This window comes from Corapipo altera, unplaced genomic scaffold (assembly GCF_003945725.1).
Source record: "Corapipo altera isolate COAL_440 unplaced genomic scaffold, ASM394572v1 69, whole genome shotgun sequence".
Classification (NCBI taxonomy): domain Eukaryota; kingdom Metazoa; phylum Chordata; class Aves; order Passeriformes; family Pipridae; genus Corapipo; species Corapipo altera.
This window is the reverse complement of record NW_020884908.1, coordinates 3,640,587-3,653,779: the sequence shown is the minus strand read 5'-3', so window position 1 is coordinate 3,653,779 and position 13,193 is coordinate 3,640,587. Positions and strand designations below refer to the sequence as shown.

Sequence of the window (13,193 nt, the reverse complement as noted above, 5' to 3'; positions counted from 1 at the left end):
ATCTTATGAAAATTTTAATGAGAGTCGTAATAGTAATAGGATAGAGACAGGTACTGTGCTTCTCAGAGGTGCAAGGGGAGGGAAAGCTGCATAGGAGTGGTTCCCAGGCAGTAGCTGTTTCCATATGGGTGTTGGCACCCTAGACTTTGCATCATTTATTGCCATTCATGTGCCATAATCCAGGCACAAGGGCCTTACTGTGACTGCTTGGGAGCCACATGTTGCTCAAAGCTTCTGCCTGGCTATCCTAACGTGAAGAAAGAAGGTCTTTGTGATGTTTTAATTCTGGTTTGCACAACCCTTGTGGATTGGGTTTTTTCCTTCTCATTTGTTCCCTTGGGAGGCATTGCAGCAGTTTTGGTTGTCTGCACTGCTCTCTTGAAGGTCATGGTGAGAACTGAGTTCACATGAAGTTGTGTCTGCAGAGGCCCATATGACCTTCCTTGGAGTTACCTCACACAGGCAGCAGAGTGCTTCCCAGGAAGGTGTGGAATCCCTAGCTGAGGCTTTGGGAGAGACTTACCAGATGGATTTGCAGCATATCTGAAATAGAAATGCCTTTCCCTTCATTCTCTTTTGTTTTCTGCCTAGAGCTCTTGGAAGCCACTCCACAGCTACTGCTGACAAGCAAGAATGTGACATAGTCAGCAAATACTAGATGAGTGTATAAAAGTAGAAGTACTGACATCTTCCTGTGTTTTCAGGGTGGTAAAATTCATATATACATATATATATATATATGTATTTTTTTTTTTTTTGATCACTAATACCACCTCTCTAGTTTACTTAAAAGTGACTGGGTCAGAGGTGATGCAGGAGATTCAAATGCAGTGCAGGAGCAGAGAAAAGCACTGCAGACCTACTTCTCTCTGACAGATGTCAGCTACTTTTTATGTTGAAATATGAAGTTATGAGACACTAGTTGTTATTAAACCAGTAATTGGAGCTTGGAACAGGTGAAATTACTGATATCTTCTGCAATTAGGTTGTCCCCTACTTTCTTGTTCATGTAGCACATTTCTGAACCATGAAAAGTCATAAGGACTTAAAAACCAGTTCTTTATTTTGATTTACAGAAAAACATGCTTTAGAGCAATGTGGTGCTTGAGTAGACTCAGAAATAGGTGTAAATACCTTATACAAGTGTATTGGGTTTGCTTGACAAAGCTGGGGTGCTACAGAGGTGGATTCTGTGAGAAGCTGCTGGAAGTTTCCCCTATGTCTGATGGAGCCAATGCCAGCCGGCTCCAAGACAGACCAGCTGCTGGCTAAGGCCAAGCCCATCAGCAGTGGTGGTAGTGCCTCTTGGATAACATATTTAAGGAGAGGAAAAAGTTGCTGCACAACGGGAGCAAGGATAGAGGAGTGAGAATATGTGAGAGAAAGAGCTCTGCAGACATCCAGGCCAGGGAAGAAGGAGGGGGAGGAGATACTTCAGGTGCTGGAGCAGAGATTCCCTGTAGCCCATGAAGACCACGGTGAAGCAGCTGTGCCCCTCACCAGTGAAGGTCCATGGTGGAGCAGAGATCCACCTGCAGCCTGTATAGGACCCCACACTGGAGCAGGTGGATGCCCAGAGGAGGCTGTGACCCTGTGGGAAGCCTGCACTGGAGCAGGCTCCTGGCAGGACCTGTGGACTTGTGGAGAGAGGAGCCCACACTGAAGGAGGTTTGATGGCAGGACTTGTGACCCTGTGGGGGACCAACAGTGGAGCAACCTGTTCCTGAAGTACTGTACCCCATGGAAAGGGACCCATGCTGGAGCAGTTTTTGAAGAACTACAGCCTGTGAGAAGGACTCATGTTGGATAAGTTTGTGGAAGACTGTCTCCTGTAGGAGGAACCCTACACTGGCGGAGGGAAAGAGTATGAGGAGGCAGAGGCAGCATGTGATGAGCTGGCTGCCCAAGCCCTATTCCTCATCCCCCTGCACCTCTGGTGGGGAGGAGGTAGAGAATTTGGGAGTAAAGTTAAGCCTAGAAAGAAAGGAGGGGTGAGGGGAAGGTGTTTTTTAGATTTATTTTTATTTCTTGTTATCCTACTGCAATTTGATTGGTAATAAATTAAATTATCTTTTTTCCCCAAGTCAGGTCTGTTTTGCCCGTGGCAGTAATGGATGAGTGATCTCTCCCTGTCCTGATCTCAACCCACCAGTGTTGAGATATTTTCCTTCCCCTGTCCTGCTGAGGAGGGCAGTGATGGAGCAGCTTTGGTGGGATCCTGGCATCTAGCCAAGGTCAACCCACCTTAACAAGCTGAATAAATTTGAGTACATTAAGGCGTTATATTGCATATTAATGAATAATGCTTCATTCTGGGTACTTTATTACAAGAGGGTCTTTATGAATTTGAAATAACTTTTGTGAAGGAAAAAACCATAGGAAGTAAAGAGACTACCCCCTAGAAATCTGTGGGAACAGTGTTCTTTAGTTAGGGCTAATGGGCACCTAGGGATGGACAGGGATGTTCTGCTGGCACAGCTATGTATGGAAGAAAATAGTACTAATGTTCTCCTTTCTAGTATTTAAGAATAAAGCCATATGAACTGTGCTATGAAAGAGCAAGGGCTCCACAAGCAGTCAGGAAGGGTGAGTGTTGTAAAAGAAAAGAAAATTGTGATTGAATTGAAGGATAAATTATGAAGGAAATTAAAATACATCATCCACATGGATAGTTTGTTACTTAAAAGAAATATGTGAGGGTTTTATAGTGGGTGCTGTCATATGAAATATAATTTGAACAATCTGTATATATTTTCCTCCATACTGCGACTTTTATATTTAGTACTTTCAGGAGTGCTCACTGTTTTAAACAGCTCATCACAACCCAAGCTGTATCAGAAGCTTAAGCCACATCTTCCCTTTTACTTACCTAAGCCATTACAATGTTCTGACCTTGGACTGTGTGAAATCAAAAAAATTTTGACTTAATTGAGTCATGGGTCTAATGGTGTAATGAAATAAATAGAAAAATCTGCATTTCCATTCATGAGTTTATTTCCGGTCACATGTTCCATTCACAACATTGGAATTCATCAGAGGAAGAATTTAACACTGTAGCTTTCTACATGGCAGCATATGGCAACATGTCTGTATGCACAAATCATCCACCACCAACAGCAAAAGCTGCTTGATGACTTGATTATACTCAAATTCTCGGTAGAGAATTCTTGCTGTCGAATATCTATTTTTCCAGCATGCTAGGTACAACTTCTGTTACTTCAGTTTGTGGAGTTTTTGACCTATAATTTGGAGAAGAAAGGAATTTAATTAGAACAAACTCTAGAAAGTTACAAGTGTTCAAGGGATTTTTCTTATGATCTCTTGTAATTAAAAATGTCAGCTCATTTTCGTGTTTTTTGTTGATAACCGAAGTCATTTATATTTAGAGGTGTTGAAGGACAAAAGCTGTAGTTAATGTCCGAAGTGCTGTTCAGTTTTATACCAGCAATAATGGTGGAACAATCAGGAGACAGTTGACAAAACTCTTCCGCTCTAAATTGCAGATCCTAAAAATCTAAATCAACTCATAGTAATATATGAGCTTGTGGTTTTGTAAGTAGACTCTTGACTATATTGAAATATTTTGTAAACTCCCTAGGTTATTCTAGTGTTTTATTGGTGACCTCGTGACCCAGCATAAATTCAGTGCAAGGGGCTTTTAACTGCATCCCCTTCCCAGTTCAGAGGGATGTGCTGCTATTAAGTTATCACCATGGTGGCAGAAAAGAATGTCTATGTTGTGAAAATTAATTGCTTGTAAGCAAATGTTTTCAAAATGTGACACAATTTTCATAATGTATACTTTTTGTTAGCATTATGGATTTGAGGAATGGTAATAGGCAGAGCTTGTGTAACAATTGCTTTCTAAAATATTTAAATTCTGTAGCTAATGTTACTTTACAAGGTCTTTCTCTGACAGGCCATTGTGACATGGATTACTCTTCTTTGTACTGATAATATAAAAACCAAGCATTTAAAATAAAATACAGAATTGCTTCTGAATGTTTCCTTCTTTGAGGGGGCTGGATAAATGAAAATTAATGAGGTTAGGGAAATTTTGCTTCACAAGTGATCAAGTAAATCAGGCTTTATACAGTCTGTAAAGCATTATTTTAACGAGACTGTATTACATTTCTGTTGTGCCTTCCATTGTTAAGGGTAATTAGAGAATATGTATGTTTTAATGAGAATAAAAGTTATATTAGAACCAAAAGCTCTTCTCCTAGTAGTCTTTGAGATTGTCATGTATAATATGAAGAAAATACTGTCTTTTACTGGCAAGTGTGTTTATTATTCTTCTTGTTAAGTACCTGGTACAAGCAGCATCTATACTGTAAATAGAAGGGCTTGTAAGAGAACTGCATTAAAATACACTGTGTAATAAATGTAAGCTTTTTTTTTTTTAAGGACTTAATAGACAGAACATGCAAGTTAGTGTCCTGAGTTGTAGTTTGCTACCAAAAGCGTTTGAAATGTGGGAATATTTTTCAGGTATTAAGAAATGTTTGTTGGGAAGAGTAGTACAATTCTAAGCCTTCTTTAAATTGGACAGTTTCATAGGTCTTGCATCTGAAATTGTCCTTATAGTGTTTTTTTTTGAAATATCTAACGTGTGTATTTGTACAGCTGAAACCTTGTCACGGGCTCTGTTCCTTAATCAGTAGCCATGTCCTGTGTGGTGGCAGGCCTTGTATCAAAGACTGTGAAATAGTTTTGCTGCTGAAAATCCTCCAGCATTACAAACTGCAGCAAGAATAAGCAAGCCCGCCCTAAACTGGTTTCCTTGGATGGCATGGAACAGAGATAGCAAAGGCATATGTCTGCCTTTTTGTTTCTTCCTGCTCCTTTCAGGGAAGAATCCAGAGGACAAGTAGGACTGAAAGTTGCACCTGGAGAGTAGTATTTTGTATTTGAAATCTTGTTTCAAGGCCTGGATCCTGCTGGAAGCAGCAGTAGGTCCTGTTACAAACCCTAGACTTTCCAGAAGTTAAAAGGCAGGGAACTGGAAGTGACAGGGCAAGGCAAGTTCCAGTAGTAAATAAGGATGTGCAGCAGGTGCGTTAAGCAGACATGGAAAACAAATGTGTGTCCTTTGTGGGAAGGTAATTGGGCATGGGGGTTGGCAGGAGCTGGATCGGCTGAGGTGGAGCGACTGCCACAGGTTGATGGGCAGGTGATCTGGCAGCCTCCGCCCCGGCGGCACAGGAGGGCTGCCTAATATGCTGTGTGCCCTAAGGGCCTGGGGGAACACAGTTGGATTATTATGTTAATGCCTGAGCCTGCTGCCCTCTTCCTATCCCAGCTGGGCTCCCTGTTGTTAGGAACTGCTTTGCTCTGACAGTGGAGTAATATACTTCATGATTGAAAGGCCAAAGGGGCTCGCAAGAAAAAAGAGCAGGCCTGCACAGATATGTAAATGAAGGGGGAAGGCTGTAGGAGGGTTTGCATGTAGGTGTGGGTAGAAAGTTTATTAGGAAATGAGTAATATAAATCTGCTAATTGAATTGTTATTTACAAGTCCCATTTCCTGATTTGTTTCTTTGTGCATTACCCCCCTCTAATGCTGATGTACAGTGAATTCGAAGTGCTTACCAAAGCAGGCACTTAGGTTGATTTATTTCAAACAGAGGTGCTATAATACACTGGTACCAGTGTACAATGCTGACAATGGTGTATTTTTCAGGACTTTGATTACTGTTTCATGCTCTGCTGCTATATTGCTACACTGCAGCTTATAGTGGTGATATGATTCTTTTATATATTGTAGATAAGTATATCACTCTGAATTTTGTTGATACTTCTACAAGAGAGATACAGATTACAAGAATATATTTGTTATGGTGTTAGAGCAAATTGAACTTTGATTCAACGAGATGATGGCGACGTTGTGATATTTTTCTGAGGTCTTTCCTGCAGTAGAATTGGCTAAACAGAGACTGGGTTTTTGAATGAATGTATGTGAGAGACGAAAATCTGTTCCATAAACAGGTATGGGGTTTTTGATGTTTGCTTGGTTGTTTTTTTCTTTTTGATGATGATATGACCTGATATACTGAGTCTTTCTCTGTCTTTTATCAAGCTTTTATCAGTGGCAAAACTTGACTCAAAATACCAGCCAGACGTGATTTGTAACATGCTTATTTGTCTATTTTACACCCCAAAGTACTGATCACAGACTAGTCAAAGAAATTGCTGTTAACCTAAATTAAACTTTTTAAAGTGAGAGCTGTTTTTACAAAATGCAACTAATGTGTCAGATATAAAGTTGTTTGATAGGTGATGTGCTTGTGCATTAACTGGTACTTGCTTTTTGTTGAAGATGTGATTTCTGATTGCTTCTAGTGTTTGAGGTGATTTTTTCTGCTCTTCACATGTTTGCATATCCCAATTCTGCTCCTTACCTTCGTGTTCACATTATTGCTACTCTGAGTTGCTATTAAGAAGGTCTGTCTCTCTTGGCATCAGTACCTCCTGCTGTGCAGCAAATTTGGCATCTCTTGCACTTTTGACCTTGCAGTCGTGAATGCACTTCTTACACAGTATTGTCCACTTCTGTATCATAGGGCATCTTATGTTACTGAAGTACTACGTGGTGAAAACAACTCTGGGTCTTGATTGCTTCTGCACACTTACTTTGGTCTGACTGTGCAGATACAAGATGTTCTGGGCATGGCAGAGACAATTTTGCTTCTATAACCCTTGCCTCGTTCGGTGCCCATGGTGAATAACCATCACAGCATGGGTAGCAGCAGTGTCTGCGTTCTGCTGGACCCTTTGTACTTCAAACAAAATTATTGATTTCTTTGTCAAGTTCTCCTTGAAGTTCTTTGTGGGCAAATCAGAACATGTTGTCCTTATCTTGACAGTTTATCAGTAAGGTGAGAAGATAGTTTGAACCACAAAATGCTGGAAAACAGGTGCATTGTTATAAAGTAATTGCTTTCTTGTTGAATGCTTTTTCAAAAATTTCATTTTTATTTTTCTTTCACTTTGTACCTGCACATATTCTTTAGTAACTGCTTTAGGAGTAGGAAACTTGGGCTACAAACTATTTCAAATTGGGAAAGTTTCCATTTTCTGGTTTGTTTTTTTGTTTTTTTTTTTTTTTATTCCCCCTGAATATGCAATTTGTAGAAGTGTTTCCACTTTCTCTCAGGAAAATCTGTATGTAAACATTTTGTTTCAGGTCAGGTTAACCTGGGTCAGTTTTGCAAACAAATCATTTTCACTCAGCCCACTGTTTTCAGTGTAACTTAGGTGCTCCCTGGCTGTATCTTCTCAGTGCATCCTAAGAGTTTAATAATGGTGCTACATTGTGGACCAACTGAAAAGCTTTGTGTGGCAACAATCACATCTTCTGCAAGGCATGGGAGAAATTCAGCTGAAAGCAGCAAAATACCAAGACAAAATGGTTAAAAAAGAAGATTTCAAACATGAGATGAAAAGTGGTGATTCTAGAGGCAGAGAGAATTTAGGTTTAAAGCAGATGTTTCAATACTGGAATATCCCTTATGCTGCGTATTCCAATTTCCAGCCAACTATGGATGCCAATGGAAAGGTCAGTGAACAGTGCCACAAAGTACACCATTGACGTGAGCAGCAAGTTTGTGACTTTGGGTGGTAAAATAAGCTAATAAACTTGTGCATTTTTTGGTCTAACAGCCAGCACAGTCTTTGGTGAGCGTGAGTAGAATTCTGCACATGAAACCTATAGGTTTTAGTGTTTTCTCTCCACCTTTTCTTTAGAGAAGTAATGGCTATATAGCATTCTGCCCCATTAGAATAAAGTAAACTACTTCAAGGAAGTAATAAAAATACCTTGAGTTGCTATATATTTTATATATTTGTTTACATAATAAATATATACATATATGAATGAAAATTCCAAAGAACACTTTCAGGATTTTTGTAGTTCATGATGTACTCCTGCAGATGGCCAAATAGCTGTGAAACCATGTCTCTAGACTTGACTGGCATTAATCCTTGCACTGTATGGAGGTCTAACCTCCTCTACCCTACCCCCTTTGGGGATCCACTTGGAAAATGGGGCCAACTAACTGATTAGAATTTAGAGATGTTTGGGGCATGTTTCAAAAGAAGGGCGGTGGTAAATACTGACATTGTAATTAATTTGTTTTCAGAGGAAGAAAGCTTGGACCTTCAGTTGTTATTAATCCACTGCTTAATTCCTTAGGCATATTTTAGGGATATGTAATATATAAAGATGCACATTTAGGCACTTTCTCACTCTGTGTATGTGTAAGTTCCGGTTATATGAATTGCTAATATAGAGGATGAGAGTAAGTGAGCAGCATTTAAAAGAATGCGGTTGCATGCATCAAGATTGTTCCTTTTTCACCTTCAGGCAGTGGTTGTTATGCTGGTCTCTTTCATATAGCATATAACTTTTCTTTCACTCCTCTTTCTACCTCTGCCACAATATTACAGCGTGCAGAGATTTGCCTGGGCTCATAAAAAGGGAATTTCCAGTACCATGTAATACTGGCTTAATGTAAAGCCTAATCTTTGGGCTAGGTTAAAAAAAAAAAAAAGAGATTAAAAAAAAAAGGAAAAAAGAAATTGTTCTTCTTTGAGATATGGACAGAGATGTGTTGAAGAGATAAAGTCTCCTTATCTTTTAACTGTGACCTGTGATTCTGACATGAGCTCCAGAGTTAATTTTTATTTTACAAATGCTTGAGCTAGGCTTCCCACGCCCCTGGCTTGCACTACTGTTATACTTCCCATTTACTGGCATTGCACAACAAATGGTGAAGATGTTACCAGTGGCAGTTGTGACAGTGACTTTCGTAACAATGCTATTCTGAGCTGGTTTTGATGGCAGAGCAGTTAAAATGTCTGGTTCTGCTACTAACTGCTCAGAAAGCAATATGACAGTGGGATATTTATAGAAAAATACTGGTGCAGGCACAGCCTTACAGTTAATGCAAAGGGCACCTTTTAAAAAGTGGCCTTGTGCTTTCATTTCACTTCAACAGGGAAGTAATACTCTTTGGAGTTGTGGGATGCATTGTTTAACTAGACCTCTAATCATGTTATGGATGATGTGTCTCCAGGAGAATCAGGGGACAAGACCTTTAAGTGTTTTTATCACAGCTTAAGATCTCAGAAAATGTGAACTTAAATAAAAGTATGTTTGGGAGGTTGTTATTGCTCTGTATCCTTTTGAGGATACCTTCCACAGTAATTTTTTTTTTTTTTTTTTTTTAGAGGGAAAGTCACTTACAGTTATGAAGTGTTTGACCATAAGAGAGGAACAAGTTGGCAGTACTTGTATAGCACCATTCAGCTGAGCCTCCTTTATTAAATCATTGTTCAGCAGTCCATTTGTTCTGGTGCAAGAGCCAGTGTCTTCACTGCTGAGGTAATAAACCTGGAGTCTCTAAGAAATGCATGATGTCCATGAGGTTTGTGGGTAGTTTTCCTACCAAAGTGTCAGTGTCTAGTTAGATTCTTTCCTTTTTGCCCTCTAATCACGTTCCACAACCCAAATGTATGGCTTGCTGAGCCTTATACTTTAGAGTATGTAGGTAGAAGGGGGAATTTACCTTGTTTTCCCCTGTTTAGAAACATGGTGGAAATGGACTTCACATTCGGGGAAAAATACAAAAAGTTTGGCTGTATGCCTTCCCAGGAACTCAGAGATTTCTGGCCTGTCAGAACCATATGAATTTCATGGAGGAGCATGGTTTTTATGTGCATATGTGTCAGTATGAGAAAGCGTGCATTGTATCAAGTCTGTCAGCTTTAAATCGCTACTTGTGAGAATGTTTACACTGGCACTGGGCACTAATCTTAATGTTTGCATTTATAATTTTTAAGTAGAAGAGAAAAAAGTGGAACTGACTCTGTTTATTCATGCTGGTATTCAAAAGTGCACTGTAGATGCTCAGGTTGCTGGCCCATTGGGGTCTGTGATGTTGGAACCAACAGTGGAAGGCACTGTGTCTTGTGAGTGTGATCTTGTGTTTTTGTACTGCAGCTGATGGGGGGACAGGAACATCAGCTTCAGGGTACTGCTGGGCTTGGGGTATAGCTGGTGAAGGACTGTCACACAAGGACAAGATGAGAGTATTGGTGGCTGTCTGCTTACAACCCTTCTCATCATCAAAAGGAAATGGACCGTGGTTGATTGAAAAAAGTCATCTATTTTCCCCTTGGCATCCTGAAGGAATAAAAGAGAGTTTGCAAAACATGTGTGTTACCTACATTTGTGTTTCCAAATACAACCTAGATAGGCCTTTACCCCTACTAAGTCTTTTGAGCATTGCACAAGTTTTGTATGCTACACAACCACATAAACTTCTGTTATGGGTAGATCTGTGCCATTTAGGATAAAGCAAAGAAACTATGAACAAAAGCAACAGCACTGAACAGCTGGTGATCTGGGCTAGTCAGGCACAGTGCATTATGTCTCATGAATCACCTTGTCTCTTCTGTACCTGAGACCAAATCTTGGTTCTTTCAATGTGAAAATGGACATTCCAACTCTTGAAAGAGGTTCTTTCCTCTTGGCTTCGTTCTTGTGATCATTCTGATACCGATAACAAAGACTTTTGTTTTCATTTAGCTCAGTTATATAAGTAATTTCAGGTAAAATGATCCAGCCATACAAAATATCAAAGTGTAGCTTTCCAATCTTTGTTCAACATGCATTTTCTGTTACTAATCTATATATTAGTATTGGTGGAAATTTGTAGTGACACATAAATGTTCCTGAGATCTGAACGACTCATCTTTTCTATTTGAATTGTTAGCAAATGTTTGCATTCTAGTTTTACTCTCTGGAAAAAAAAATGAAGAACTGCTTTCCTAGTTCTTAGTCTTCATCTCCTACTGCCTCTGAGTGAGAAATACCATGCTGACACTCCAGAATTCCCTGGAGTTACTCCAGTTGCTCTCAGTAGAGAGGAGGTACCATTTCTGAGCAAAGGAAGGGAAACCAGGGTAGTTTTCTTTCTCTGTCTCAGTATTGCTGACAGTCGGTGAAACAGAGAAATCCTTCAATGGAAAGCACCACTAAATAAACTAAATAAGTGTGTTCAAAAAGCTTTCCTTTTGACATCCTCTTGATAGATATTTTTGTGATTATGAATATTATTACCAACAGGCATGGGTATGAGGAACTACAAAAATGGGGTAGTGAAAGGCTGATTTTCAACAGAAAGAACTTGGCTAGTAAGGGGTAGGAGGCAATAACTCTTTGCCAGTGGAGGCCCCAGCTTGTTTCCATGCACTGCTTGTGTCAGAATTCTGTTCCTGACTGAAGCAGCATGAACTCAGGCCATGGCAACATCTGCCAGCCCGGAACAAATTCATAGCGTGCACAGCTTTGGGTGGCTCAACGAGCGTTTTAGAGGACATCGTTCTCTGGATGATGTTCCCCTGCTGAAATGCAAACAATGTATTAGTTATTCTGTTTTTATCTTCTGGTGCCTCTTCTGTGCCATTTCTGTAAAACTGATGGTTATTGAACGTGGTTGAAATACAGAAATGTTTTTGTTTTGTCAGCACAGCTCTAGAGGTGAGTTGAGGTTTGGGTGATATCTTTTTTGGGCCACGGGTGACGTAGTAATGGATAAAATCATAATCCTCTCCATGCTTTGGTCATGTTTTTGTTGGTGTTTTGGAAGTTCCTTGGTTGGTGGGTGTAGGTATTTTGTGTGTGTGGTGTGGATTTTGTCATGGTTTTGTTTTTTAAGAGGATAAGGTTATTTACATTTGTACGCCGCTAAAATAATTAGAGTAATTCAGTATTTTTAGAAGAGACTTTCTGAACATCAGCTTACATTTTTTTGGTAAGATTTATTTGGAGTCAAAATTCAGTTGTTATTAAAATCTGGGGGGGGGGGTTGAGTTGTTTTGTGGGGTTTTTCTTGGTTTTGTTGGGTTTTGGAGGGATTAGTTTTTTGTTGTTTTGGTTTGAGGTGTGTGTGATTGGTTGTTGGTTTAGGGTTTTTTTTTGGTGAGTTTGTGGGGTTTTTTTGGTTTGGTTTGATTTGTTTTAAATGAAATACCGCTGTTGAGGTGCCCTATCACATATACAACACATGGACCGGATTCATGTGTAAGATACATACTTCAACTTCTGCTGAATTCAGTAAGAAGCGTATATACATCTCCAAGAGTCAAAACTAGACCCTATTTGTTTCTCAGAGATGATGTTGGATTGTTAAAAAGGCATGTGCTTTGCCTTTGAGGGGACAATTGGGCAGCTAGAGATTTTGTTGAGCAGTTAACACTGCCTCTTTCATTTTTGCCGTGCTGTAGCAGGATTTTTATATGCATTTTAACAGTTATTTAAGAGTCCCCATATGCTTAGAAAGGAATCTGAATATATGTGCCTTTTTTAAAGCTGCATCATAACTAGGTTATTCCATCAATACAGTGGAATGACTGGGAGCTGCAGTTGGAACAATATGTAAAAATACAGCTTGTAAAAGATTTCCTTTATTAACTGTCATCATCCACAGAATATATGTTCAAATAAACGTTGTGTAATAACTAAATTTGAGATTAATAGGCCCCTTAAGAAACAGCGAAGTCATTCAGGATAGTCAGTGAAAAATAGCCTGTAAGACTGTAACATGCACATATTGTCCTGCTTACATGCTCTCTCTGGTGTCATTCCCATTTATCAATGTCGGCAGGCTCTGTTCTCATTAAAACACTCTTGCACAAAAGCAACTTAATTTTCTTAAGAGAAGAGGACACCTGATTCAATTTAGTGCTCAAAACCAGGAACTTGAATATATATATATTTTTTTCCCTGTCTGAACTCAGATGAATAGTTATGAACAGCAACACAGATTAAACCTTATTAGATATATTTATATTCTGTTTGCAGTAACAGTGCTGTGGCAAATAGCTTTCTACAGAGCTGTAACATCTTATTATTGGAAACAGGAGTTAAGACATGAGCTGTGGTAACACTCACAGGAGATTTTATGTTTAAATAGGAGATTGAAGGAGTTGTTTAAAGGGACTCTGCCAACGCATTCAAGCTATTGCTGATGTCCTGCCTTCTTCTTCCACCTTCTTGAACTACACTACTCTCTTTGGGTAGATAAAATTTCTGTTTCTGTACTGTTCAGTCAAACAATTTCCATCATTTTCTTAGATTTGTTCTTGCTTTTCTTTCTTGCTTTTCTTTCTTGCTTTTCTTTCTTGCT

At 39.4% G+C, this 13,193-nt stretch overlaps 1 protein-coding gene across 8 annotated transcripts in view; it reads left to right on the top strand.

Annotated features, from left to right (window-relative positions):
- SLC10A7 (solute carrier family 10 member 7) overlaps positions 1–13,193 on the top strand; it is a 146,559-nt gene that overhangs the window by 31,347 nt on the left and 102,019 nt on the right. The window contains exon 4 of one of the 8 annotated variants that reach the window (XR_003529222.1): positions 9,232–9,385. The exons of the other annotated variants lie outside the window; for them this stretch is intronic. The gene's annotated coding sequence lies outside the window, so the exon portion shown is untranslated. The remainder of the gene's footprint in view (positions 1–9,231; positions 9,386–13,193) is intronic. 8 annotated transcript variants of the gene reach the window in all.